This window comes from Helianthus annuus, chromosome 10 (assembly GCF_002127325.2).
Source record: "Helianthus annuus cultivar XRQ/B chromosome 10, HanXRQr2.0-SUNRISE, whole genome shotgun sequence".
NCBI lineage: Eukaryota > Viridiplantae > Streptophyta > Magnoliopsida > Asterales > Asteraceae > Helianthus > Helianthus annuus.
In genome coordinates, this window is record NC_035442.2 from 134,033,481 (window position 1) to 134,039,289 (window position 5,809).

The 5,809-nt window shown below is 41.9% G+C and overlaps 1 non-coding gene across 1 annotated transcript; it reads right to left on the bottom strand.

The window, feature by feature from the left end:
* Positions 1–2,844: 2,844 nt before the first annotated feature.
* Positions 2,845–2,951, bottom strand: LOC118483659. The gene has a single exon (XR_004870946.1). It is a non-coding gene; the product is annotated as a small nucleolar RNA R71 (small nucleolar RNA).
* Between the last annotated feature and the right edge of the window lie 2,858 nt (positions 2,952–5,809).

Below are 5,809 nucleotides of genomic sequence, written 5' to 3' on the forward strand. Positions count from 1 at the left end.
GAAGGCTCTTATGGTCGGTGAAGACCACACACTTAGTAACATAAAGATAGTGTCGCCAAATCTTCAATGCAAAAACAACTCCGCCAAGTTCAAGGTCGTGAGTAGTGTAGTTTTTCTCATGTATTTTGAGTAGCCTCGACGCATAAGCGATGACCTTTGAAGTGTGTAAAATGAAACATAAAAATTACATCAAATGAGGCATAAAACTAACCCTTTTTAGTACTAATGTTGGAAAAAGTGTGCTTTCGTCTTCCTTTTGTATTTTCAGGATTAAATGAGCGTAAATGAACAAAAGGAACAAATATGCAACAAAATCTAACATAAATACAAGAAAAGGAACAAACGTGGCATGCCCGACCCCTCGACAGCATCTTCCCAAGCAAAAACAAGAAAACAGAAGGCTGACCACGGCCCCGTGCCCAGCGGACACGGGGGCGTCGCCAGATGTCTGCGGAAAGGACAAAGCTATAAAAGCTTCTATTCCCAACACAGGGGCGTGCCCAGCTCAACATGGGTCGTGGTTAACGCTAAGATTCGCAGAATCCAAGCAAATCTTGATAGTACAGATACGCTTCTGCACACGGGGCTGTGCCCAGCGGATACGGGGCGTGGGGAGCTAATGCTTACAAATTGAAATTAATTAAGAAAGAGAAAGTGGATGGACACGGGGCCGTGCCCAATGAGCACGGGGCCGTGTCCAAGCTTCTGTGCAGGCTATAAACAGAGGTGCTTGGTTCACTTCAAAAGCATCTCTTGGCAAACCACCTCTCTCCCACTTCACCCACACTCCACCACCACTACAACCCACATCCACCACCACTACAACCCACATCCACCACCATCATCCATCATCCATCATCCATCATAGAGTGTGTGTAGTAGTCTCGGAATGCAAGATTGATAGTAAGAGTTCTTGACAATCAAAGGCCATGTTTGTCTAAGTCTCTTACATCACTTGGTGAAGATAAGCATTTAGTGTAATACTTTTGATTTTTAATCTTTTCGCACTTTTTATTTGGTTTTGTAATAATGACTTTAATAACTAGTTTCTTATGTTGAAGGTGAAACTTCCTTATCATTTGTCTGTGGTGTCTTGGCGTTATTTTACTGTCTATATAAAATAAAAGATTTTCACCATTTATATCTCTACGGTCTATATAGAGATATGTTGGCTACCTGGTCGGGGGTTAAGGGAATGGTTTGGTAAGGTTCTTGCCTTATTCAGTGTATAGATCCTGCAAGGACATGGGTCAAGCTTACTAGGACCTCCTTCAATACCCACTAGTATTGGATGGCGGGGGTGCGAATAGCTTGATCCCCTCATATGTAAACTACTATTAATATATTAACCCGGCTACTTGGGATTGTATCCCTGCTGACTCAAACCACTTAGCCGAGGGTAACGTCACCTTCAAAAGAGGGGCTACCACATTACTCATTAATAACTTAATTAATTATCTTTTAATATTCCGACCCTTTACGATTGTATCCTTGCTGACTCAAACTACTGGGTTGAGGGTAACGTAACCTTCAAAAGAGGGGCCTACTACTATAACTAAGATAATCTCTTAAAAAGTGCAAAATTGCAGAAATCATCAAAAGTTACACTAAAGGCGAGTCGGATCCAAGTGATTCATCTTGTCCATCTGTTTTCATATTATTTTTATTTTCAGCATTTTCTGTTTTTATTTTCATGTTTAAAACCTTTTTTCTAAAATTTTGATTTGATTAGACGTTGAGGATAAACCGGTACTAAAAGCTCCTGTGTCCTTGGATGACCTCGGTATCTTACCAACGCTATACTACGCTCACGATGGGTGCACATGCCCATATGTGTGTCTAGTGTTAGTAGAATATCGTGTTTTATAAATTTAAAACTTGACTAATGTGTTAAAAAGGGCTTGAAATATAACTAAAAATATATAACACACCGCACACATCAAGTTTTTGGCGCCGTTGCTGGGGACACAAGGATTTTAAGAAAGTTAGGAATCAACGGCCTAATCGTTTTTCTTATTTTTCTGTTTTTAGGATTTTTCTTAATTTTCCAGCTTCTGCAGAGCTCAGCATGGGGCCGTGCCTGGTCGAACATGGGCCGTGCCCAGCATCGTTACTGGCAGTTTTTATTTTCCGAGTTACAGAGAAGTTGAGCACGGGCCGTGTTGGTGCAGCACAGGGCCGTGTTGAACTCCCCAGTAACAGGGATCCGGAAAAAATCACTGTAACTCTGACCACGGGGCCGTGTTCAGCTGAACACGGGGCCGTGGTAAAACTTCTGACCAACAATCTTTTTGTTTTTATCACAGGACTTGGGACCCAGGCACCGCACCTGAACTTCCTACGCAGTGCATGAGCTCCAGTTCCAATAAAGACATAAAAGGACCTCTAGACGAACCCGAACGCTTTCTAAGAAAAAAGACTTAAAGCTAAAAACCAAGAGAAAGTTTCGGGGGACCCACTTCCAATGGCGGATCAACGTACTCTAATGGATTACCTACGACCCACAGTAGGTAATCTCGGTGCCGCTATCAATGCACCGAATGTCGATGCCAACAACTTCGAACTTCGGCCGCATTTGATCTAAATGCTCCAAAACTCCGCAACTTTCCATGGGCTTGCGGACGAAGATCTCCATTTAAATATTACCAACTTTTTTGGAAATTTGTGATACTTTTCGGATCAACGGAACATCAAATGACGCCATCTGCCTCCGAATGTTCCCAATTTCACAAAAAGACCGAGCTAAGGCTTGGCTTAACACCCTCCCAGTTGGATCGGTAAACACCTGGGATGAACTAGCCCAAAAGTTTTTGTATAAGTATTTCCCTCCTTTAAAAAACGGCTAAATTAATGACTGAAATTAATACATACTCACATGAGGATGGGGAAACCTTATATGATACATGGGAAAGGTTCAAGGAGCTACTAAGAAAGTGCCCCCATCATGGTCTTGCGGTATGGCAACAAGTATCCACTTTCTATAATGGGTTGTTGCCACGCACAAGCCAAACACTTGACTCTAGCTCCGGGGGACTTCTAGGTAATCGTCGCCCAAATGAAATTTATAATCAAATCGAGGAAATTGCTCAAAACAATTTTCAGTGGCACACTCCCCGAGGCACAAAATCTATTGCCCCGGGCGCCCATAAGGTTGACGAAAGCACCTCTTTACAAGCCCAAATCGAGGCCCTCTCTTCAAAAATCAAAAAGTTAGAAATGACAAAAACGGCCTCGGTTATGGCTTGTGAAGGGTGTGGTGGGCCACATGAAAATTGGAGTTGTATGAAAGAAATGAATAATCAAACGGAAAAGGTAAACTACATTGATAATAGACCTAGGCCATCAGGTCCCCTGACGGGTACCTACAACCAAGGATGGCGTAACCACCCTAACCTTGGTTGGAGAGAACCCGGTAATAGTAGTAACCAACAAAATCAAAATCAACGAACAAACTTTCAACAACCCAGAAATGAGTCACAAAATTTCTCTCAACAACAACAATGGGGACGAGAAAGGCTTGAAGATACTATCTCACTCCTCATCTCCGACACTGAAAAGAAAAACTCGGATCGATTTCAACAAATGGAATCGAACTTTAGAAATCAACAAGCTAGTATTCAAAACATTGAAAAACAACTAAATCAACTAGCTCAGAATTTCTCCGAGAGACCACAAGGCGCGTTACCCAGCAATACCGAAACCAACCCAAAAGGCGCAGGTACATCTCATCACGTTGAGAAACCGTACCATAGGTCCCGAGGAGGCTCCGCTACCTCCGACTGAAAAGAGTCCGTCTAACCAAACTGCAACTTCGCCAACACCCCAAAAAGAGACGACTCCTCCACCAAATCAAGAGCCTAGCAAGAATCCTCCGGTACCTTACCCTAGTCGGTTACTTCGCCAATAAACCGATGACCAATTCACACAATTCATAAACTTACTAAAACAATTGCATGTCAATATTCCATTTGTAGAAGTCCTCACTCAAATGCCTAAGTATTCAAAATTTATGAAAGACTTTCTCACTCACAAAAGAAAAATTGAATCATTGCAATTAGTTAATTTAAGCGAAGAATGCTCCGCCTTGCTACTCAACAAACTCCCACAAAAAAAGATCGACCCCGAAAGCTTCACCATCCCTTGTTCGATTGGGGGATCACCCATACGCAATGCACTAGCCGATCTTGGAGCTAGCATCAACCTCATGCCCGCATCAATGTTCGACCGACTCAGATTAGGGAAAAAAAGCCCTACAAAGATGATACAACTCGCCGATAGGTCCACTAAGTATCCACAAGGTGTCGCCGAAAATCTATTGGTAAAAGTCGGAGACTTTGTCTTCCCGGCCGACTTTGTCATACTAGATACTAGATATGGAGGAAGATACCGGAGTACCGCTTATCTTAGGAAGACCATTCTTAGCCACCGCCCACGCAATGGTGGATATGAATGGTGGGACATTAACATTGAGGGTTGGGGACAAGGAAATGGAATTTGGGGTTGGGAAAAGAGTAGAAGAGGATGACCCGGTCAACTACATGAAAGTCATAGACTCAAGTTTGGATGATGCTCTCCGACGGTGCAACATGGGATGCAAAACATCCCACTTGGGTAACATATGACTGACTTTGGGTCTAGCCAAGGACCCTTATAAACGTGGTGCACCACGGAGGCATTCCGCGGAACTATCCTTAGTTTTAATTTAGATTAACTTTTATGCTTTCTAGTTTAGTTTTAATTTTTAGGAATAAAACACACTCGGGATGATGGAGGATACTAAGGGAAACTTGAACCGACACCCCATGCACGAAAACAGAGCCACCCGATAATTTTTCTTCATTACAGCAAGTTCAGCACGGGGTCGTGCTCAGCCCAACACGCCCCGTGCCTGAGATTCGGCAGAAAATGCCCATTACAGTAACTGGATACGGGGTCGTGTTCACTGAACACGCCCCCGTGCCCAGCCTTCTGTAAACTGTGATACTGGCAATCTGAACACGGGGTTGTGCCCGGATCAACACGGCCCGTGTCCAGACGCCCAGTAACATAAATTTTTGTTTTTAAACACCTTTTTACCCATTCAATTAACCTAAAAATTTCTTTTTGGGACACAATGAGGACAATGGGTAATTTAAGTGTGAGGGGGGGGATGCTAAAACCTTGAATCTTGCAAGTCCTAATAACAAGCCTTACACAAAACTCTATTGGAACCGCTAATCACCCCAATTTTTTTCAAAAACTTTTCATTTTTTTTACTTGTCTTGGTTTAATTCGGGAATAACAAGTTCTAAAAAGGTTATATTTTTATGAATTTACAACCGATACCGTCGTAATAAAAAGAATCAACATAAGAAAATTATGAAAAGGCATGACAAATCTAGTTAAAATTTGATTATATATACTTGATCACATTATAAACCCATTCCCACAAAAAGTGAGTTTTGAGCCTTTGTTGAGCATACAAATATACATCTTTAAATTAAATGCTCATTTTTCGTTTCTTGTGTGAATAGCCGCTTGGTTTCTTACAACTCTAGAACCTGCCATGACGATACATTCCCGGTACTTACCAACTTAAACCCAAGTAAGTAAATGATGGAGGCATTAGGACTAACCCTTTTTCTTTTCAACACCATTATTTTTCATTTTTTAGCACCTACCCAAAATCCCCCTAGTTAACCCCTTTGAGCCTAAACCTTTTCGTTTCTAAACCCACAAAACAAACACCCTTTACCCACCAAAAACCATTTTTATTTTTAACCTTCTATTTTAGTAAAAAGCTCTTCATGTGACATCCCTTATAAAAAAA